Genomic DNA, 25,714 nt, shown 5'->3' with positions numbered 1-25,714 from the left:
TGTTAAATAACTGATTTGAGATGATGAATTAACTGCTAGACCAGCCCAGTGGGCTCACCAAGAATTTAGCAGTTGAAAATTCCACACTTTATGTTCACATAGTACCATTACAAATTTAAAAAAATACAAAAATTTTTTAATAGAAAATAACACTCTTTTTAAGTACAGTGATAAAGTTACATGTAGATTTTAGAAAGAAAAGACCAAAAATCTTTAACGTCTTTTGTTAGAATGATAAGTAAAATAAAATAAACATGATTATTTAGGTTATGTTAGAATTAATTTATGATATATAAAAATAATTTCCCTTTGCTTTGTTTCAGGTCCTGGGCCAGCAGCGTATGCTTTACCACCAACAATCGGATATAAATACCACGATAAATCCAAATGGATAAATCCAGCTTATCAGATGGGATTATTTCTGGATAAATATCCAACATCAATTGGACCAGGCCCAAGATATGATTTAAGAGAAAAAACACGATATGGCAATCCAGAAAAACCTACATTTATTTTCAATTCTCGACGTTCCATTAAAAAGCGTAATTAAAGACTAAGATTTTTTTCAGTTATTTAGTTATTTTAAAAATTATTTATAGAAAGTTTATTTAAAAATCTAAATCAGCAAATAAATATACATTGTGCTTGATTTAAATTTGTTCTTCACACTTATACCTGAAGTGATTTAAGTGTTGTTTATTTATGCAAAAAAAGTCTTAAACAAATTATATGATTCAGTCTTTCAAAATTTAAATTAAAAATTAATTATGCTATATGAATACATATATTATATAAATTTAATATATGAACTATCATTTTACCTATGTGGCATAATATAAAAAAGGAGTAAGTAAATTGAAATTTTGGCCTACACCTAGAGTTGAATATTTAGATATAAATGACCATATTTCATCTACTTTTGTTTATAAATAAATCCATCTTTATTCTGATCGGTAGGTACATAATAATACGTAACACAATCACATCGGAAACGGCTAAATATCCTACTTCATGGATAAAAAAGGAACTACTTCAGCACTTGTCTGAATTAAGGGAATGTCCTGAGGTTCTTTTCGTTTTTTTTCGTGTGACTTGCTGTATATATGTAAAATATTTTGGTGAAATCAACGTGGCAGAATGGTAGCATCTTGGGTCTCCATCCTGGGTTCGACGTCTGATCAGACAAGGTATTTTTCATAATTACAAAATTCCGTTTTCATATTCCCACATAAAAGCTTCTAAAGCTTCTGTGATGAATTAATTCATTTAAAAAACTTCCTTAAATTTCAATCCAGTAGTAAAAGATCAGATTGATGCGTAGTTTCTCAGTTTTAATCGACAAACGTTCATTTTAATTTTGAAAGTTAAAAGATAAATTTATAAGGCGTATGATAAAAATAAAATAAATGTAATAATTTACAAGTGGTAGCATCTCAGTATTTCATCCGGAGGTCCCGGGTTTGAATCCCAGTCAGGGATGGAATTTTCATACATTCTACAAATCATCCATCTCATCCTCTGAAGTAATACCTAACGATGGACCCAGAAGTTAAAAAAAAAATCTGATTTGGATATCACATGACTTCCTTGTATGCCTATTAAATACACATCTTTTTAAAATGAAAAGTACAAAAATTTTATTTCATTAACAACTTATATTTTTTCATACTTTTTTTATCGTTATTATTGAATTATTATTTATTGTAAAAATTGTTTACAATCAGAAATTAATAATTATTAATAAATCAATACATTTAAATTAAAAAAAAGGAGATGAAGTCGGATTCGAACTGCCTTCCCCTTACAAAATCCTAATATTTCATTAATTAAAATTTTATTTGGCTATAACTCTGGAACCAATGAAGATAACACTTATGATATATCGTTGAAAAGCTCTCAATGAGGTCTTATTATAGTTAAGAAAAACTCAAAATCCAAATATTTTGAATTTTGGGCTTTTTTAGACGCTTTTGGTCCAGTTGATTGCAATCAAATAGGGAAATGCACAACTAGATATTACAACAGTCCTAAATTCACGCCGAAATTATTCAAAATAGATTCAGGGATGCTCAAAATGGATATTTCCGTTGAAATCTGAAAACTGAAATTTTTCACGATCACAATAGTTCCTTTACTTTGTACAAGAAAATAAAAATTGTCTACTACAGTTTTATTATTTTCTCTTTTTATAGAATCAGCAAATTTTCCTGGTCCTGGGGCGCATTCACCAGAACTTAATTCAGAAAGATTTCGAAAGGCAAGGGCACCAGCTTACAGCATGGGATTGGTGCTTCCAAGCGATCGCGATAAAGGAACCATTAGTCCGGGACCAGCTTCTTACAATTTAAGGTCCAGTCTTCCGCCTGGACCATTTTATTCCATGTATGTTGTTTAAATATTTCTATAAATAGAAGTAAATTTTTATTCTTATGTTACATTTGTTTTATCATTTAACCTTTAATTATCTACATTGAAAGTTAAAAAATAGAACTCAATGTTAAGGTGAATATATAATTATTACCTTTAAAACGGTAGTTTATAAAAAGTTAATAAAAATTGTGAGTTAATATTTAAATAAATACCGGGTGTCCAAGAAGGAACTACGGGTTTCATAGCACAGTGCATGTACCGGTTTGCAAAAATAAAATCGGTGTCTGTCATACAAAACAATTATGCGCGAGAACAAAGAAAATTATGCCTATTTCGAGGACTTGATATGTACATCAAGTCCTCGAAATTTTCGAATAAAGGAAGGATTTAATTCAATTTAAAGATAATTTTTCAAGGGGATAAAGTAAATATTCCATTTAAGGAGTTGTTCTATTTAGGGAGGTTTAACTATTCAATTTTATTTATTTGTTTTAATTTTTTTTTTGCAGTTGTACCAGGTGGAGACCGGACCCGCTTTTTAAGTTTAATTCAGTCCCCACCCTGCAAGAAGTCACCACCTTTGCAACAAACAGCAACCCCGAATAATTTTCAACCACACAAGGCAAATAGTTGTTCAGTAAAATTTTCATATACTGAACAATGTTATGTTCCACAATTTTTCCCCTTTTCATGGAATAATGAAAAACGAGAAGCAGAAAATTTAATCAAATGACAACACGCTTAAATCGATTCCATCGGTTTATACAGAGGAGCCCCTAAGGTCCACAAGTAAACATGCGGGGAACGAACAGGATCAGACAACCACTACTCACCCTCATCCGCCTCCTACCGCGAACAATACCTCCACCATGGCAGCTACGGCTTTCTACGCAAGCTCCGACTCGAGCATCTTTGTGATCACTCTTTCAGCCACCAATTCCCCGAATTCCTCGACTACTGGGCGCCCCGTACATAATACCAGCGCCCACACCGGAACACCACGTGTTCCAGGGACTGCACAATACCAACATAGAAGGGAAGCTCTTTTCCCAATCCTATACAGGTAAGCGCCAAAGCAACCGTGGCCACTCAGAAACTTTTCGGACTTACTCCCTATCCAGGCCTTGATTTCTGGGATGAGGGATCTTATCCATCCACCTGTCTGCGACGCCTGCCACCTCTCCTGCTACTGTACAATAAGCCAATCGCGAGTGACACTTGGAAAATCACCCTGTTGTCTCATCACCCTCTCCGCCGCTATGAGACTCAGGGGCGGCACCCTGGTGCCGCTGTTTTAATATTAAATCTGTTCAATATTACATTCTCCTGTAATTTTATAATATATTCATTGAATCACTATATTTCTATTTAAATCGTAATAAATAATTAAATCTTTATTAATCCAGATTGTATTAGAATATTAGTAATAGAACTAAATATTACATTTGTTACGTGGAATATTTAATTATTGTTACATCATATTATATCTATCTATATCTTTTATGTTTTTTATTTGTAGGGGTGCAACATTTAGATATAAACAGGGATATGAATCGCCGGGTCCAGCCGCTTACGATGTCAGACCAAAAATAGAAAGAGTAAAACCAAGAGCTAAAACTTTTATTTTAACTGGAAGACCAGATACTGTTACACTTAATACAATTGGACCAGGGCCAACACATAAATATAGTAATTTACCTGGTTATAAATCACCTGCTTATTCATTTGGAATAAGACATGGAGATTATGCACCTCCATATATTATACCGGAAGATAATGCTTGCACGTTTATAAATAGATGATATAAACAATAATAATAATAATAAAAAGGAATTTAACTAATTTTTCTTTTTTATCTATAACTATTAATACTGTTTACGCTTTTTTTATTTAAAATTATATAATATAAATCTATTTTAATGATATTAAAATAAAAAAAGAAATAAGTACAATTGGAGTATTTAAACAAATTTCTAGCAGTGATTTTCTTGCTAGAACATTCCATAATGCCATATATGTCATGGGGTAACACATTCTTGTTTGGTGTCAGTAAATATGGATTCGTGTAGACCAACTCTACATAAATAAAAACAGTGAATACAACAAATAATAAAATACATAAATAATGATATTTCTATAATAATAAATTATGACAAGGAGTTCGTTAGAACTTCGCCGGTAAGAATCTGTAGACGGCGAATTCAACGAACTACGTTTACAGTTCTAAACATGACCTAACCTAAAAATTATATGAAAATGGGAGAAAAATTAAAAAGTAAGCGTGAAAACATATTTCAATTCAATTAGATTTGTAATAAAGAATACTTTCAGATAATACCTCGAATTTTGTTAGACAACATTTTTTCCCCATTTAATGAACCGCGGGACTCGAATATGTCATTTTATTAATTTTTTTAAGGTGACTTTATGAATCGCGCCGCCAGATAACAGTACTTCATAGTACTGGGTAGCATACAAAAACTTGAAATAATATTTAAAAGAAAATATACACCGCAACTTTTTTTAATGGTAAATTCTCTTATGTAAATAAAAGTACTGAAGATGAAACAATTTTGTTTAATTCCCATCACTTTAAAAAAAAAAAAAATAATAAAAGTATTAATTTACAAGATAGGGTACTAGTTTTATTAAAAAAGGAATAAATAAAACAGAAATAAATTTGATTTGTAAAATCGAATTTAACGATAAAAATCGAGGGTTACACTTACAAAGTAATAAGTGCAATATTACATCTTTGATTTATCAATAATTACAATTGTAATATTATCAACAATAATTGTTGATTACATCAGCAATTACTTTTATCAAGCTTGATTTACAGATCTTCGATTTGTAACGGTCATTGTACTAATTTTATTAAAAAAAAAGAAAAATATGGTACGTATGACGTGAATGAAATGACTATCAACAAAAAAAAAAAATTGGCCGTAAAATTAAATTTGTTTTAAAAAGGCAATAAATTTGAATAATAAATCCATAAATAACAATCAGTAATTCATAAAAAAAAAAAAATGAAACAATCTAACAAAACGCAGTCATATCCAAAAAAATTACAATGAAATTATAAATCGTACGGTAAGAGTCTCGCAGATATAATTTATTCCGCTCAAAAAACAAAAATTTCTGTAACATAAATAAAAATATTTTTAACAAAATTAATCTGATATCAAAAAAGGTAAGACAGTACATTTCTATTATCAAAATTAAAGACCACCTCTCTTAATTAATTAAGGAAGGATTGTTTAAAAAAAATACATAAATATATGTAATCGACATGATAAGAAAAAAATGTTATAAAACTCTTACCGGGATTTCATTTATTAAACAACGAATAATCAAAAGAATTGTATTATTTCTGTAAATGTATTATGTATTATTCTTTGGAAGGAAGATAAGGATGTTGGGAAAGAAAACCCTGCTTTCTTCTGACGACGTAAGAAGAAGCCCAGCAGTCGCCCGACGGAAGAGCGAAGAGGCCCGCTGTGTGTCCTTTTCAGGGCTCATAAGTCTTTCTAAGGTTACGGTCTGTAAATTATTTACAACCGAAAGTGTGGAATTGCAGGCTAAAGAAGAAAAAAGAAGGAACTACATCCCATCACATCAAACTCGGTCTTGTATAAGCCGGGTTACGGCCTATGCAAGATAAAGAAGATGGCGAGAGTGAAGAAAGGTTTACAAAACCTTCTTTCAACCATCTTTCTTTCCTCTAAATTACAATTTTGGCCTATCGTTAACACGTGCGACTTCCTCCGACAAAGGGAGGACATCGCATTCTCCAGTACTTGCATCGACAGGCCTTTATTGCCTTTTTTCAAATTGATCTATAAGGATCGGAACGAATCTACAATTCCATCCATGAACAAATCAAATATACGACTAGCATTAAACAAATACCCGCCCAAAAATAAGAAAGACCCAGAAGCAAAGGGCTGTTGTCCAGGTTCTGCTATTAATAGGGGGATATATATCCTTGCGTTCTGTTACGTGCAAGAGTATTCTCTTGCGGACCACCACAGGAAGCAGAGCAAAAAGAAGAAGATAAGGAAAGAAGTTCCCTGGTCGTCCCGATGTGGGACCTCAGCTCCCGGCGGATGCCAACATTTCCGCTGGAGCAGCAGGCCTGTCCGGCCAGCTGAGGGTAGCGTCCGCATCCAGCGGCTCCCTCGACGGGCCGGCCAGGCCTGCTGCTTCGGCGGGGATGTTGGCATCCGCCGGGAGGTGTCCCACGTTGAGCCGGCCGGGGAACTTCTGTCTTCTTGGTCTTCTCCAGGTGTTGTTGGACGATGAATTGAAAATTCTCTCTCGTGCACGCTCTTTTATTGGAGCCTGAGAGTGGTGGGGCTGCAGCGCCACTATAGTGGGAGAACTGCGCGGTCATTTGCGCGGCGGTAGTAATGTTTGTATCAGCGCGTCCGTATACTGTGCGCAAGCTGTGCGCATCTGAGTTGCCATTGTGTTCGCCCGCCGATATTAAATTAGACATATATGTGGTAACATTTTATATGTGATTAAATTTTCAAGGATCTAGAGATGTTATTTCAGGCTGTACACAGAGTTTGGCTGTACACGGAAATATCCATTTTGATCTTCCTTCAATCCATTTTGACTAGTTTCGGCGTGACGTCTGTACGTATGTATAACTCAAAAACGATTTGCCGTAGAATGTTGAAATTTTGGATTTAGGACTGTTGTAGCATCTAGTTGTGCACCTTCCCTTTTGATTGCAATTGACTGGACTAAAAGTAGACATCCCAAAAAAGCCCAAAATCCAAAAGAATTGGATTTTGGACTTTTTCTTAACTGCAAAAATAAGCTCTCATCATGAGCTATTCAACGATATATCATAAGTGGTACTTATTTTCATTCGTTCCAGAGTTATAGCCAAATAAAATTTTAATTAATGAATTATTTGAATCTTACAAGGGGAAGGCACATCGGTTCGAATCCGACTTCATTTCATTTTTTTTAACTTTTTTTAATTTAAATATATTGATTTACTAATAAATATTAACCTCCGATTGAAAAAAATATGAAAATAATCAGTAGTTATTAGTGAAATAAAATGTTATATTCTTTTCATTTTAATTAAATATTTTTACAGAGGTTAATAATTAATTATTAATAAATAAATATATTTAAATTAAATAAAAGTTAAAAAAATATATGTATATGAAAAAGTCGGATTCGAACTGATATATGCTTGATTACGGACCCGACACGTTCTCACTTACACCACATATCTACTTGAACGACGTGAAACAGAATTAATATATAAACTAATATAAAATGCTGTTACGGTCACCATAAAAAATGTGATGCAATGTGGTGTCCAACACAATGCAATTGTGTAACTGTTAACTTTATCAAAGAATTGGAGGATCGTATCTCACTTTCAAATGAAATAAGTTTAAATGAAATGCAGCAAAAACGTGTATATGTAATTTAATAGACATAAAAGGATGTCATGTGATGTCCACATCAGATTTTTGTTTTTCTAATTATTCAGTAAACTTTACATTAACTACATCTGAATAATTATTATTGATCCGTTTTATAAATAAACAAGATTTTAAACTAATATACTCGTTTAATTTTTTTTTTGTTTTTGATATGACGTGCTTTGGTAATTTTGCCGTATGAGAATAGAAATTTGTAGCGTATGAAAAATACCATGCCTGACCGGGATCAAACCCAGGACCTGAAAAAAGGCTGAAACGCTACCACTCCGCCACGGAGATCGCAAATGAAAGATTTAAAAAACAATAACGTATATATATTTTTAATCATTAGCGCTTAGACATTTTTTTTTTTGTAAAAACATTTTAATAAAGAAAAAATAACGTAATTATAAATAAAACGAAATTGTCTGTTTCTTTCTTTAGAAATTTAGTTTTCTATTAACGTTGTATGTATTTTTAAAGTAGTCAATAAATAAACTTTGCTATGCAGATACAACCGATTTATTATTAGAGCGGGGATGGTAAAGAAGTAGTCGAGAGAAAACTTATTTTTTCTAGAAATATTAGTATTCTATTTAAACTTAAAAATAATCAAATTAAATACAGTTTAAACAAATAAACGATTTACCGGTAAACACAATAAATTTTACAGAACATTTTCTTAAAAATTAAAAAAATTAAATTTTTTTTATTTAAAAATTGTTAAACATAATGTTTAACAAAAAAATTAAATTAAAACACATTCTGTCAAGCTTAAAGTTTAATTCAATAATTTTTCTATTAGTTCATAAAGTTTCTTTTATATTTCAATATAAGGCATTTTTACCCACGACGAACGGAGACGATATATGCATTTGGGGAAAGAAGAGGTTGTGAGTGAATTTCTGTGTATGTCTGATACAATTTTTCTCAAAAATTACTGGACCTATTTCGATGCGGTTTTTTGCATTACATTGGTACACATCAGAGCAGGTTCTTAGACATGTTTTACAGTTATAGGCCACCAGGGGGCGTTGCAGTAGATGTTTCTCTAAAACGGCAGGGCCGATTTTGATGCAGTTATTTCGTGATGAAATTATCTATAAAAACCTTTTCAGTTATGTCAAAGAAACATGGGTAAAAATCTGGTTGCGATTGATCGAGTAGTTTTTACTCACTACGGAACGTTTGGGGTATAAGGTTGGGCGCGCGCGTGTGTCTGTTACCAGTTTTCTCAAAAACTACTGGACCGATGTACCAAAATTAATGTAAGCCATTCCAGCCGTGTTGTAATACGTTGGTTGTGGTAATAGCATACACTAAGTAATAGCCGGATAAATAAACTATGGATTATTTACACTTCCTTTATTTACCCTTAAATTTATGTTGAATTAATGACATTAATTAATAAATTAAATCATAATAATTTCATACTTTAGATAAATACACATTTTTACATACTGTCTAGTTAGAACAGGTATAAAATTAGTAATGTTTAGTTGACATTTTTAAGAAAAGTGAAGTCGTAAGTTATTAATTGCTTAATAATATTTAAATTCAGTTGGTTCATTGTTAAAAAATAAGAAACAAGAAAATGACAGTTTACATTTATCGAGTATGAAGAAAACACATGAATCTGAATACCGATTTCGATGCGGTTTTTTGCATTCATTGCATAGGTATCACCTCAGAACAGGTTCTTAGATTATTTTACAGTTATAAGCCGGCAGGGGCGCTGCAGTAGATATGTTCTTAAACGGCTTTTGAATATTTCTTAGTCTTTCTAACTTCAGCAAGGCTACCTGTGGGCTATTAAATAATTTGCGCTGGTCAAATAATCTAAACATTCATCATCATCATCATCAGCCTATAAAAGTCTCACTCTTGAACACATGCCTACTAATCTTTTAAAAGTAATAAATAGAAAATAAAATTAAACATTTTAAAATACCACGACAAAAATACCTTAAAAAATGAAATAACTGCATTTTTACCTTATAATCATCTGTGACACTGTGATATTATTTTTAAGACAATAAAATTAAAAATTTTTTGACCGTTGTACGTGACCCGTAGACTCCATAAATACGTTTTAGTTATTATCATAGTCTCGTACGACGGTTAAACAAAATCTTAAATTTTATTGTCTTAAAAACAAAATAACAATGTCCCAGAGGATTATAAGGTAAAAATACAGTTGTTTAATCATTTCATATTTTTTATTTTCTTCATATAACTCTATGCCTAAATATATTTAAGTTGAGCTAATGTTTTTGAAAACCATTTATATTGTAGACGTCAACGAAAGAGATGTGATGTACAAAATGTATCTCAACTTATTACAAACTTGTACGAAGTAAAGGAAGTATTGTTATCGCGAAAAATTTCGGTTTTCAAATTTCAACGAAAATATCCATTTTAACCACCCCTGAATCCATTTTGAATAGTCTCTGTGTGATGTCTGCACGTACGTATCTCGCATAATTCAAAAACGATTAGCCGTAGGATAATGAAATTTTGGATTTAGGACTGCTGTAACATCCAGTTTTGCACCTCCCCTTTTGATTGTGATCAACTGAACCAAAAGTATCCAAAAAGCCCAAAATCAAAAGAAATTTTATTTTTGACTTTTTCTTAACTGCAGTAATAAGCTCTCATTGAGACCTTTTCAAGATATATTATAATTGGTTCCAAAGTTCCAAAGTTATAGCCAAATAATATTTTCATTAATGAAATATTTTGATTTTACAAGGAGAGGAGATCGGTTTGAATTCGACTTCATTTCCGTTTTTTTAACTTTTTTTTTTAATTTAAGTTTATTGATTTATTAATAATTATTAACCTGTGATTGTAAAAAGTTTTACAATAAATAATAATTCAATAATAACAATAAAAAAAATATAAAAAAATATCAGAATGAAATAAAATTTTATGTACTTTTCATTAAAAAAAAAAATGTGTATATGTAATTTAATAGGCGTACAAGGAACTCATGTGGTGTCCACATCAAATTTTTTTATTATGAGTTTAAGTACAAATAATTTCTGCTAACAGTGATGGAAACATTTTATTTTTGGTGTCTAACATTTCTTTAAAACCATTTAATTTTTTTTTAATATTGCACTGAAAAAGAAAAAAGATATTTTTTCCTTTATGCTCTCAACAATCTTTAAAACTTATTTTTTGAAGTCGGCACCAAATTTGATATGAATTACGAGTGCACAAGATACAGATTACGACATTTATTTGAATTCAGGTTTCAGGTTAATTTTAAAATTTGTCGCAGACTTCAAAAAATAAGTTTCAAAGATTGCATCGACGGCGTATGAAAAATTAATTTTTCCTTCGTTACATTATTTTTTCAAAACTTTTTTTACCAAGTTTTCGAAGAAAATTACAGTAAAAAAATATTATGTATAAAATTTGTGGCTCGAAAATTTCCAAAACTACTAGATTAATTTTATTGAAATTTATATATGCTGTATTAAAATATCTGAAGTTGTGCATGTGAAACCTGTATGAAGATTGGTTGAGTCGTTTATGAGTTACGCTCAATTTAAGGTTGAAAACAGGCAACAAAATCTCAATTTGAGGTTTTTTTTCGGTCACATGGTGGAATTGGGGGGTGAAAATTAATCTTCTTTACGTTTTGAGGTATGCCGATAACGAAAATACCATTCATATATTAAATTTTGCGGCGCAAAAATCTTCAATTCAACATTCATTCTTCTACATCAATTTCATTGAAATTTAAATATGCCTTACCAGTAGATATGAAGTTGTGCTTGTGAGAATTTGATGAAGACTGTTTTTTTTTTAACCTCCGGGACTACCGTTAGGTGTTACTCAAAGGATGAGATGAGTGACAATTTTGTAGAGTATGAAAATGCCATGCTTGATCGGAATTCGAACCAGGGACCTCTGGATGAAAGATCGAGATGCTAGCACTCGCGCCACGGAGGCTAGCGATGAAGACTAGTTGATTCATTCTTGAGTTACGCTCTACTGTTACAAACATTTTGATAATTCTGTGGCTCAAAATATTCATAACTAATCAGTGTCCCATATAAAACGCAACCCAACCTTATATTGGTAGGTATTGAAATAATAAAAAGTAAGGTAATGGATGGTAATAATAAAAATTATTACCACCCATTACCTTATATTTAGAGTAAATGTTGGAAGTGGCCGCCGTTTTCTTGAATACAAGCTTAAATTTTTTTTATAACGTTTCTTGCAACTTTTTTCAAAGTTTGTAGCTGGATATTTAATGCAGCTTGTTCAATATTGACTTCAAGTGTTCGTGGTTTGTTGCTGTAGGCTTTTTCTTTGAGGTAACCCCGTAGAAAAAAATCCGCCGCAGTCAAATCTAGAGATCTTGGTGGCCACAAGCCTCGACCGATAACACGATTACCGACGAAATCAGAAGTTGAACCTGCGTAGTGCGATGTCGCACCGTCATGTTGTAGCCAGCAGTGTCTGTCTTCCTCTTCCAAGAGTGTAATGAACTGAAATAAAATATCCTGATATCGTTCTGCATTAATGGTATACTCGAAAAAAATAGGACCGATTATTTTCTTCCGCGATATCGCGCACCACACGCCCAACTTTTGCGGGTGTAATTGTTTTTCGTGATAAACGTGGGGATTTTCAGCACTCCAAATTCTACTGTTTTGGCTGTTTACGTAGCCATCCAAATGAAACCGTGCTTCGTCTGTGAAAAATAACGAATCCATAGCATTAATTCCCTCACGCAGAAATCGACGGAACCATTGACAATATTGTAGCCGTTTTTCTTTGTCTGGCTCAAGAAGTCGATGAACCGTTTGAATGCGATAAGGTCGTAATTGTAATTGTTTGGTTTCCCGATGAATAGTTGATTTAGACAAATTAATGTCAGCAGACAAACGTCTGATTGATTTATTTGGTGAGACGAGTAATCGGTCTTTGATTTCAGTGACTGTATCTGTATTCAACACCGACCCAGATCTTTTGTGTTCCTTGTTATTAACAGAACCAGTCTCTCTCAATTTTGTGACTGATGTTTTGTTAGGAGCTGGTTTATCTGGGTACTTATGGCGAAACAAATCTTGCACTGCAACCGCTGATTTCGTACTGAAGTACGACTCAACAATGAAAACACGTTCATCTAGCGAAAACACCATCTCGTCTCTAGCAATACACTGAACGTTATGATTGCGTTGTTGTTACTATCGGTAGTGTTCTACTGCGACGGGGCGATGTTCAGATGTTGGACGAGTCCATTTCAGTAACGAGTAGGGGAGTAAGCTTGACTTTTGAAATTTCATGGATGAGTGATTGATGGGTTGCGTTTTATATGGGACACCCGGTACTTGATCAATTTCATTGAAATTTAGATATGCTATATTAGTATACCTAATTGGTTGAGTCGTTTTTCAGTTTCGCTCAATTTAAGGTCAACAACAGACAACACAACCTCATTTGAGGTTACGTTGTCAGGCCGGCACGAAATTCATTCCTCCAATTGCAATGAACCTTCAGAATTGCTACTTGCAATTGCTCAAAAAAACATAACGATTGCTCAAACGTAACAAATTGTTCAACATTACTTAATTTGAGGTTATGTTGACATAGTATCGGTGTATTTTTCATATGCGCTTATGCAGTTAGTCACAGTGGTGAGTGAGTTGAAATTTTATGATTGTATGTAGGACTTGCTCGTTAATCGAACATATATAGTGCATTGTATTCTAAAAATCAGTACGCTTTTGACTGCGAAATAGTGAGGGGGTCGTAAACGTAAAGTCGGTCTTATTGCGCAGAACTGCGCAAAAGTTTTTAGTTCTGTAACTTTATCGAAACGGAAATATGCGTAGGCCTACAAATTGGACTGCTTATAAAAGAAAAGGAAGTTCTCTGGAAACAAAACAGGGTCGTTCAAAACGACTTAAAAGGTCCGATGGAAAGGATTCATAAAGATTCCACGTCAAGAGTCTGATATTGTTAATAAGCTGTCTGTTCGGACTCATGTTTCATTTCCTCCTTATTATTTTATAAATAAGGAAACTAACTGCCTTCTTTTTATTCATGTAAAGTGTATAAGTTGTTAAAATTCAGTTGGCCTTGTTAACAGCTGATATTTTCTATTAATAATGTAACAGTGTATCTAATTCTAATATTGTTTTAGTTCAAATTTACACTTCACACAGTTAATATGTTTATACAGTAAATTACATATATTCCTCTACAATGTAATAAAAATTAAATTAAAATGTGAAATATAATGATCAGTATAACTTATGAAAATATTTCTTTAAACATAACTGAACAATCTATTTTATTTACTACTAAATATGAACTAGCAAGATTAATAGACAGAATAAATACACCTAACCAAGGTATGGCACCAAGGCTGTTTCTACTCAAACACTGTCTAAAATTCCGGAATACATGAAATGCAAATTATCAAAAGAAATTTAATCTGAACGGGAATATCAACATAATTTGGTCCGCAAACGTCTTTCAAATGAGACTGAGAACAAACACCATATTGTTTCTCGTTGATGCATAAACTTATTTATAATTAAACACCTGAAAAATTCTCATATCTGTTGACTGTTGAAAGAAAGCGTCAAACTGAAAAATTCCGAAACAAAAGAACCGATGAATAACATATTCGTTTACAAAGAATGCGTCAAGTATCAAGTAATCTAAGGTATGTACTTGATAAAGAAGCTTTTTGAAAAGCAATAAACACGTTCTACTGCCTAATCGAAAATTTTCATCCAAACGGTTTTGTAATGGTTCAGTATCACTGGGAAATTGTGTGAAACGACCGTGGGATCATTCTGTATTGTTTAAAAAAATTTTGATCCTCTGGAAGACTTGGTGAAAAAGTTATACCCGGACAAAAAAGTTAAAAATCTGTACGGATCTAACTAAGAACCACCTCCTTTAAATATGTTAAAAATAAATAACAATCCAAAAGACGTTAATGAAAATTATTAGGACATATGTTTGTGTACAAATTATACGAAAATGTAGCAAACTTAACCTTGTTTATTTTTAATTTTTTTAAACAGCGTTGTTTAAATACGGTTTCTTTAAAAGAAAATCATTGATTTTATTTTAAATTAATTGGTGGAATGATCTTTTTAATTATGGGTCTGTTTTTATGTTCTCCACTTTACGTTCAATTCGATTAAATATTAATTGTTTTTATTTATTGTTAATTCTAGTATTGTAAATTAGTATCAAATTAAGTAGTAATTTTCTCACAATAATAGAACTAATAATTATGACAAAAATTACATCATCAATTTTCTACTATAACTCGGCTATTTGTTAACCGATATAAAAAAATAAAATGTCATTTTGTTCAAAATAAAAGGCTTAATATTTTAGTAAACAACATAAATTTTGATAAAACTAATATTTATGAAGATATAACGGATTTAAAAATAAACATGGCGGCCATTTTGTAATTTGCGAAGGTATTAAGTGCTGATTTTTTGCTAATTTTAGAACTTTATTACCAAGACGCTTACTAAATATTAGTCTGATTCGTCTATCCGAACTTGTGATATAAACTATTATATAAAAATAACAAAATGGCGGACGGGGGAGAACGAAGAAAAAATTTCCATTTTTCCTAAGGCTATTTTTTGTTTAGTTTTACAAGTAGAATCCGAAACCGTAAAGCCAGCCCACCATTTTAGGAACACTCTGTATATAAAAGCCAATGTTCGTGTCTCCGCAACAGACTAAAAAATCTACAGGACCGATTTACGCGCGGGTTTTGCAAAATGTTGTCCGCAGAAGGTTTAAAGCTAAAAAAAGAAAGTTAGGAGTATTTTGAACCGACTGCTATGCTTAGTGAATGGTTTGAATTAAATCATTAAAGGTAGTCCTGTTTTGCCAGTTGAATTTATTTACATTCTGACTTTTATAAAGTGAAAGGTTAAATTTTTTGTGAAATTCCGTAATGTTTTGTAAGTTTCTTAATTTTCAGTATTAATTGTGATGATTTTGGAGCCATTCCTATTTTCGTTAAAAAGTTATTTTTCACAAAGTACAATTTTTAGAAAGTAGTTTGAAAATCCGATAGGTAGTGCTGTTGTTTTGTCAATTGGTATATTCTGATTTTTATAAAGTGAAAGGTTAAATTTTATGACCTTCCGTAATGATCAGTTTTTTAATGTTTTATCAAACTTTCAATTAATCATTATATACATACTCAAATCTAGCAACAGCGAACCATTACCGGGTCTGCTAGTACTGTATAATGTTTCCCACAGACCGGCACGAAATTTACTCGTCCAACGGCAATGAACCTTCAAAGTGCTACTTGCTATTGCACAAAATTAGAAAGAATTAAACAAGTTAAATATCTAGGTGTCGTACTAGATCCATATTTAAGGTGGGATTTTCATAATTGATTATGTCGGAGTTAAAAATATTTCGTTTTCAAATTTTAAAATAAAAATAAATTAAGGAATTTCAGTATTTCCAGATTTGTTAATTTTGTTTATGCAAAATCTATTCTTCAGTGCGGGATTCGTGTCTGGGGAGTGCCATAAATGTACATTTGAATAAAGTCTATGTATTCAAAAAGATCTGATAACAGGCAGACTTAGATTTTACTTAAAGTTTTAACGATTAGATAACTACTATAGATTAAAAGTTTATAATTATAATATTAATAAAAATAAGACTATTTAGCCCTTGTGAAAAAATATACAACTTGCCACCGTTGAATGGTGATTTTGAATTGCCCAAAACAATTTAAATATCAGCAGACGAAACATTTTGTACACATCATGTAGGTTGATTAATTTCATTCCATAACGCTTTATCTATAATCATGCTAATAAAACACTGATATGCAAAAATGGATATTTAATACCGACATTGCCATTATGTTTTATTTTAAATTATCTATTATTTTGCTTATAGTTTGTTGAAAATAATCATAAAACTATTTTTTAATTTGTACAGAATTTCGGCAGATTCATTGAAATTATTTTCTTATCTGTTATACAACAGTATTTAATTATAAAATTTACTTAATAATATTACTATTTAGATGTAATTAAATGTACAGTAACTCATATCTGCGCAGAGAATACTTCTTTTCAGGTATTATACAAAATGTTCAAAAAGTGACGCAACCTTATGGGAAAATGAGTAAGCTGAAAGTGGCCTCTATTATGCGATTTACATAATTAAATAAGACGTTGCATGCTATTAAACACATGTCGTAACGTTTGTTGAGGAATTTTTTTAAAAATTTTATTGTCAATTGAAAATTATATATACCATTTTATTCAATATATTTATCCTTGACGCAGGTAGCAAAGGAAACCTTGAGCGTTACCCGCGAGTTCATATCGTTATAACAGGATAATTAATAAAAGAACTAATTAAAAATACAATATTTAATTAAATAAAAATACATGATTTTTGTAACACGATAACTAAAAATAAAAAGTTAAATGAAATATACTTAAAAGAAAAACTACATAGAACCAGAATGTAAAATTATTTAAATTTATTATGAAATCAAATAAAATAAAATAGAATAAATCATAACCTAAAAAATATTTCGTAATGGAGAAATACAAAAAAATACATTATAAAATAACGTATGATGATAAGATAAGAGATATTCGTAAGATAAACATAACTGAATACTATATAATTTATACTGCATTGGCATTCACTTAAATATTTACAATTTTAAATATGTCAATTTTTTCTAAATACTGAACGTGGACATTCCACTTCATATAATCGTCCAATATTATTCCGAGATATGTTATCGACTTGACTTTGTCTATTGACTGACAACAGCAGTTATTGTTTATCGATTCGCTGTTATTTACTGAACATGTAAGTAGTTTTAGTTGAAATTCACGAGGGGGTTTGCCGGTTTCAGTAGGCGATAATGACATATATTTGGTCTTATTTAGGTTGAGCGTAAGAATATGGCTTTTAAATCAAGATTTTATCATAAGTAATCCACGGGTAGTTGTGTAATATATTTCTCCCCACGTCTCGCCCGAAAAAACCAAAGCTGTCAGCGAAAGCTACTATAGTACCGTTAGGAAGGTTCAGTTTTAAAAGACCGTTGACGTATATTAGAAAAGGTATTGGTGAGAGAACAGTACCTTGAGGTAGTCCAAAGTTTCTGTGATCACTGACAAAATTTAAAGTCAGAATTTGAGTTCTATTCTTAAGAAATTTTCAAACTGTTCTTTTACTGGTCCTCGTATACCGCAGTTATTTAGTTTATATATTTAAATTTTGTGAGGAATTGTATTAAATGTATTAACTAAATCGAGGAATATTGCTATAGTCTCATTATTTTTATTAAGGTTGTTGTTAATTGCAGTAAAACATCGTTCAAATTCGCTTTGCAATTTGGGAACGGTGTGAGGATGACTTTTTTAAGCAGGATTCTTAAGGTATCCTTACAAGAAAAAGTCAGGAGGGGATGGATAGAACAGGAGACCCAAGGGAGCCACAACCCGTTCGAAATCATTTTTACATGAAAACGCTGATCCAAGAAAATCATAATGTTTTTGGCTGTATGAGCCGTAGATTGTCCTGCTGAAATCACGTGTACTCTAGCCGGTATGCAGATATTGTTTATAAATTGTTGCATCATCGGTATGTACCGCTCATTGTTCACTGTGACGTGAAAGAATGTCATGAAGATTCATCTACGTAAAATTGCGCACCAAAAAACCGAATTTTTGTACGAGCAGAGGAGACTCGGGCAGTTGATGCGGATTTTTCGTACACCACATGCGTGAATCTGTGCGTTCAATATCAATCAATGTGGAACCATGCCTTGTCAGACCAAAACTAACCATAGCGTTTTTCCCCAACTAGCTTTAGAGATGACATGAACCGCTGACAGAAAGCTACACATTTTCCAGTATCTTCTGGTAACAACTCGTGAACAGCACAAATTCTGTACGGATACATCTTTAAACACTTGCCCAATATGGTGTGAGCACTACCAACGGAGAGACTAGACTGGCGAGATAGGCATCGTATAAACTTCTTGGGAGTAACAGAATATACAGTTTGCACGTCGATCAACTTTTCTGATGTAAGCACTTTCGGTCGACCACTTTTGGCTGCATCTGCCACATTTCCTGTTTCTTGGAACTTGTACAGCCGCTTGATGGAGGACTTGTTTGGTGCATTCACACATCTAATATATTAGGAGACAATGTCTCTGCTGCATTGTGTAATCCATTTTTCTTCAATTAAACAAGCAACAAAAGAATGAAGAAATATTCTTCTATAAGGTTGCATCACTTTTTGAACATTCTGTATTTCATATAGGTCTACGTAGAATATTTATTTGTACGTGTTTAAATTGAAAATAAATAATTCATTTATTCAAATATTCGAAGGTATAACGAAAATGAGAAATTTTGTCTGCCGTGGCAACAGATCTACAAGTTCATTCATATCAAAGCATCAGTTCCATTACAACTTTTGTGGAAAATATCGATATTTATTCGTCTTTTTGAGAGATTTTTAAGGAAATGAATCCATGATAAATATCTAAAGAGAATCGAATATGGAGAAATTCATATTTTGATGCAATAAAAAAAAAAGAAGATATTAAAATAAACTGTTTTGATGAAATTTTAAATCCAATCTCAAATGAGATCAGGACTATTTTTCTTATATTTTTTTTAACCTTTGTGTAATTGTTCATACAAAAATAGATATTTTTATACCAAAAAAATTTCCATTAACAATTTTTATTAACTTTTATACAAGGAAAGACAATTTTCTTTTAAAAGCAATGTTTCTTAAATATGGAAAATATCTGCAGCGATTGTCGCCAGCAAAGTGAATCCCCCAGTAATTTTAATCGTTGCATCGCTGGACATCCCCGCCGATCTGATCAGGAACGTAATATGTACATAGGTTGGGCAAATAGATATATTGGTATATACAAATAGGTATATTGCGGCAAATAGATGAAGAAAGAAGCATTTGGAAAAATATAGTTAAAAGAAGAGACAGACTTATAGGCCACATACTAAGGCATCCTGGAATAGTCGCTTTAATATTGGAAGGACAGGTAGAAGGGAAAAATTGTGTAGGCAGGCCACGTCTGGAATATGTAAAACAAATTGTTGGGGATGTAGGATGTAGAGGGTATACTGAAATGAAACGACTAGCACTAGATAGGGAACCTTGGAGAGCTGCATCAAACCAGTCAAATGACTGAAGACAAAAAAAAAAACATAAGTTGGCCCTTTCGAATTTTTTTTTTTGATGCTACCAATATTCCATGCTAAATATTGTTTTTTTTTTTTACTAAAGACTATTTTGTTTTTATCTGAAAAAAGGTTGCATTCAGTAATATTATAAACATACGAGGTCTGTTCAGAAAATAACCGAATTTTATTTTGTTTAATGTTTATTATTAATTTTACAAATTATTGGTACCTGTCCCCTTTCAAAGTACGCCCCTTCCCTATTCACACACTTTTCTCAGCAGTGTTTCTACTTCGCGAAGCAGTCCTGAATAGCTTCATTTACAATGGCCTTTAAGGTCTGTGACAAATTTGTTTTAATGTCATCAATAGTTTCAAAACGGTGTCCTTTCATCACTGATTTTAATTTTGGAAATAAGAAAAAAATCGCAAGGAGCCAGGTCTGGCGAGTAGGCAGGCCTGAGGGAGGACAGTCATCTGATTTTTTCCACAAAACTGACGAATTGACAAGTTGAGTGCACGGGCACATTGTCGTGGTGAAGTAACCATGAGTTATACCACTACAACTCTGGTCTCTTTTTACGTCCAACCTTTTTGTTCTCTTTTTTTTATCTCTTTCACGTAACCGTAGCAAAAGGCCAGATAATACGTACGGTTCACTGTTTCATCTTGAGGCAAGAATTCAAAATGAACAATTCCATTAAAATCGAAAAAACAGTGAGCAACACTTTGACATCGGATCGAGAATGACCTGCTTTCTTGGGACGTGGAGATCTTTTGCCAATCCATTATGACGATTGAACTTTAGTATTGATGTTGTAACCGTAGAACCAACTTTCGCCTACCGTTATGATCCTTTACATGAATATTTCATCGTCATCGGCTTGTTAAAAAAGTTGCCGACACATGTCCATCCGATGTTTTTTCTCCTGTTCGGTCATCAAGTAAGAAACAAACTTTGCTGCGACTTAATACACGATCCATTTTTTTGTTAAAATGTCAAGGCATGATTCGATTGAGATGCTAACCTCTTCTACAAGTTTTCTGATAGTCGATCAGCGATTTGCACGCAGCAGATCGTTGATTTTCTGAACGCGGGTGTCATCAGTTGAAGTAGAAGGTCCTCCTAGTCGAGGATCATCTTAGATTGACTGACGATCACTTTTAAATCGTGAAAATCATTCGTAACGTTGCGTACGACCCAGACCATCATCTCCGTAGGCATTTTTCAAAAGTTGAAACGATTCTGTGAAAGTTTTCCTCAGTTTCACGCAAACTTTGACGTTGTATCATTGTTCCCGAAAATTGCACATTATAAAAATCACTACTAACACTTAAACACGTTGCACTCGAATAACAATAACAGAAAAACTAAACGAGATATCAACAATCCAAGAATATGTGGTTACAAAGAAGGTTATGCAGAACACAATTCTGCCAACCGCACGTCACTAATTATCTCCGTTGGCACGTTATTAAAAATGTTCTGTTATTTTTTTAATATACCTCGTAAGAGATAAATTAAACATTTTTAATAAGTGTCTCTACAATTGATCAATCAATAAGGAATACCTTTTTTCTCATGGTGGAGGAAATTGAAATACTTTAATTTTTGGGGACCGTAATCCGACTCAAAATTCAAATCGATTTTTAAAAATTGGAAAAGTAATAAGTTCCACCGTAACATGAACATTTGAATAAATTTAAATGTAAAATTTCATAACCGTAATGGTCATAAACAATCTGATTTAAGTAAAATCATTTCCGAAACGATCTCAAGAATAACAAACATCCAGTACCAGGTTTATCTATAAAATTTTAATACATTATTTCAATCTGTTATTAATAAATAGGTTTGTATTAAAAATAAATTGTGGACTGAGAAAAAAATGTTCTTCTGACGTATTATTTTAATTTTCCGAATTATTTCTTAGTTACGCCGTTTTTTTTGCGTGTTTTTGGTGATCTGATTTTTCTAAAAAAATTTCTACCAAAAGCGATTTCATCCTTTATTAAAAATATTATTTCATTTACTTTCCGTATAAGTATTTTATTTGTCCTTATTACTTCTGAATATGCTTAGCATAGGATGTTTATTAATCTTGAAGATTTTTTTATGTTTTTGGGAATGATTTTAGTATGCACAATTCAAAATTTCTTGTATTTAAATATCTTATTAATTTTAAATATTTTTTTTGTTTACAAATTTTCTTTATGCGCACAAGTTTATTTATTTTTTTAATCGATGTTATTTATAATCTTTTTTTTTTCAATAAAATTTTGAATAAAAAGATTGTTTTCTTTTCAAATAATATTATTATTAATACATTTTTGTTTTATTATTATACATTTTAATATATTATTTTTTTTACAGTCTGTTGATTTTTACGGTGTGTAAAAAATGAGTAACAGATGTTATTTGGTTTCTTAAAACACCATCTATATCGAAATATATTATGTGCTAGTTTGTACCAGGCAGTTGGATTCTATAGTTCGTACAGGTGGGTTTTTACAGAACGAATGTTCTAAACTGAAGTCGGCCGTACGTCCGGTTGGTTCTATCGACAGAATATCCACTCGGTATATTTCTATTTTTCTAAAACAGTTTCTATACTATGTTTCGTGATTATATTAATAAATATCAAGTTTGAAAAACATTCAATTTATTATTATTTATAAATTACTTTTTCTATTTCGAAAAACTTACAGATTTATATTACGTGTTCGGAAGTATAAGTATAGTAAATATATTTTACAATTATGGTTTTTAATTTTTATTAAAATTGTAAAAACATGGTTTATAATTGTGATTTAAAAATACAAATTGTATTATTTTATGGATTCACTAAATTATAAAATATCATAACCTGGTGATGTATTTTTTTTTTTAAAAAAAGAACACTAATTCTAAATGGAAGAAATTAATTGATCAAAAAGCGTTGAAATAAACTTTGTAATAATTTTTAATGTCAGGTAAGTTATATAAATATATATATTTTTTTTATTTTATATTTTATAATATTTATCAAATTAGAATCTTTGTTTACATTTTTTTTCTTTTGAAAAAAATATCAGCTGATTTTCTTTTTAATTTGTAAATCCTATTGTTATTTAAAACATAAAATATATAATATTAAGATAATTTAGCCTTTTAATAAATAACATTTTTCATTTATTTACATAAATTTTTTTTATACAAAAGTGTATATGGTTTTTTTTTAAATTCGATTAAAAATTTTGTTGACGTATATTTTACAATCGTGAAATTTTGTTGTAATAGTAATAATTTCTTAACAGAAGGTTTATTTTACGATTTAAATACTATTTAACGGTAAAAATGAAATCTTTATTTAATAATTTAATTAAAAGTTTACGTAAAACTATTTTTTACACATACAACAATACATATTTTTATTAGCACAAGCGTGATTGAGGATAAGTATGTTTTTTTTTTACAAACTTAATTTTTGAAGACTTTTGAACATATAATCTATAAAGTATGCTTCTTTAGTATTCTCGATTTCTTTCAAAATTGGTAGGATTCGATTTCTTAAATAAATAAATACGTTAACAAATCTCGAAATACTGATCGTTCATTTCTCACAGAAACCCACAGTTTAAAAAAAATAAAACTTTGAAAAAGAGATCCATCTATAATTCTAAAATACTGATTAAGAATATTATTTAAAACTATTTAATTCTTAAGTATCCGCAAATTGTAAATTTACCAATTTATATATATATATATATATATATATATTTAAAATGTGTATTTTATGAAAGATTAATTTGTGTAATGTAAAATACCTGTCTTACTTTCCTGTCATAGAGCAATGCTGCAGGAAGGAAAGTACGGTAATTTGTTAAAAAAATGGGGTATATGGCTTTCAAATTTCTTGACGTTTCAAGATCCAGGAACCCCTCTCCCCCAAAAAAATGGGATTAATGTTCATTAGTACAATATATATGTACGTGTATTGGCGTGTTTTTAAGTTTAATAAATTTTGATTGGATTAACGGATTTTTATGAAATTTTGTACAAAGTCTTTTATATGAGGCAATTTGTAGCTAAAATTTTGGGGGTCATTATATCCAGAGGATGGGGGTTTATGGCGGTCAATTCTCACAAAATGTTTCTAACATAAGTCACTTCATATAAACGCTCAGTATACGCGTACATGCTTATCTTAACATTAAAAAAAAAGTTACTCCAAAATTCCCCTTTCATCAAAAATTGGAAAAAAAACTATCTTTTTTAAACATTGCATATTTTTTAAGCGAATTTTTTTTTAACTTCTTTCTAGGAATAGTAATAGTGCAAGAAACCCTTCAAAAATACTTTGGCGGTAATATTAGGGGTAGAGGAACTGATCAAAGTTTAAAAATATTGATTTTTTTTTTAATTTTTCAAAAATATTAAACTTTTAGTAATAATATTGCAATAAAATTACATTTTAATTCACCCTCTCCCACCCACAAAAAAGAAATCTTGGATACATTTTATATTAGTTGTATATTTTTAGTGACATTATTTTTAATTTCTTTCATTTTACATAAAAAAATTTAAAAAAATTCATGGAAGGTCATTTTGGAGATAAATAAACAGATAAAATATAATATAACGATTTTCTAATTTAAAAAAAAATAATTTATTTAAATATGATAATTTTAGAATAAAATTTCATTATAAATTACTCCTACCTCAAAAAAAAGTAGATTTTCTTATTTTTTTATTAATTTTCCGTTTTTACGTAAATTATTTATAAAATCTCAATATATAAAATATAAATTATTGCGTAAAATTGTGTAATCCGAAATAAAGATTTTAATAAACTACGAATTAATAAACTATGAATACATGCTGTTATAATGAACAACTTAAAAAAATCATAAACGGGAATCGAACTAAATATATTATATATTTTGATCATTATTCTACTGCTAACTGTGCATAATTTTCCTATGAATATCATATCTTTCGTGTTATTTATTTAAAAATTATTTTTTAGAAATATATATATTCTGCAATAAAATAAGTAAGAAAATTTATATAAATTATTTAATTAAACCGAGGATTAACATATTTTAAAAGATAATTTTACTAATCGTACTTTAAGAGTATTGATTTCTGTTTAAATACTCTATTTTATAATATGCATTGTAAGACTTTCAGAAATCGCGTTAAAATATGGATATTGATCTTTTGGCTGTTTAATCTGAAGGTTATACGTTAAAATGCGGATTCGTATATACAAGTTAGATTCAATAACAAAAAAGGTTACACTCGACCTGACCCAAAATTGGTACAGCCCTACTCAAAAAATAAACAAGCAGTTCATACCAGGCTTATTAGGATAAATGAGGAATAAAGTGGACTTCTTTATCGAGAGCTATATAGTGTTGCTTATCAATTCGCTTAAACCTCCCGTACGAAATTCTAAATGATATTGAGCCACAAAAGCGATATTCTGTTCATCATAAGGGTTAGCTATATAGTAAACATCACTACTATCAAAAAAAGCAACTCTGATCGGTACTTCTTCTAGTTTTCGTATTTTACGTACATCATAGCTATAATAAAGAATAAAGTAATTATATATACCTCCTTAAATTTTTATAAACAATGTATTGTTTACACCGTCTGTACTCAAC

At 30.9% G+C, this 25,714-nt stretch overlaps 1 protein-coding gene across 1 annotated transcript in view; it reads left to right on the top strand.

Moving 5' to 3' along the window:
* The first annotated feature begins 415 nt into the window (after positions 1-415).
* The window catches only part of LOC142332157 (uncharacterized), a 61,922-nt gene continuing 36,623 nt past the window's right edge, over positions 416-25,714 (top strand). The window contains exon 1 of the mRNA XM_075378428.1: positions 416-542. The gene's annotated coding sequence lies outside the window, so the exon portion shown is untranslated. The remainder of the gene's footprint in view (positions 543-25,714) is intronic.

The sequence above is a fragment of the Lycorma delicatula genome, chromosome 11, assembly GCF_047948215.1.
Source record: "Lycorma delicatula isolate Av1 chromosome 11, ASM4794821v1, whole genome shotgun sequence".
Lineage (NCBI taxonomy): Eukaryota > Metazoa > Arthropoda > Insecta > Hemiptera > Fulgoridae > Lycorma > Lycorma delicatula.
Note: the sequence above shows the minus strand (reverse complement) of the source record. Positions and strands in the feature narration are given on the sequence as shown.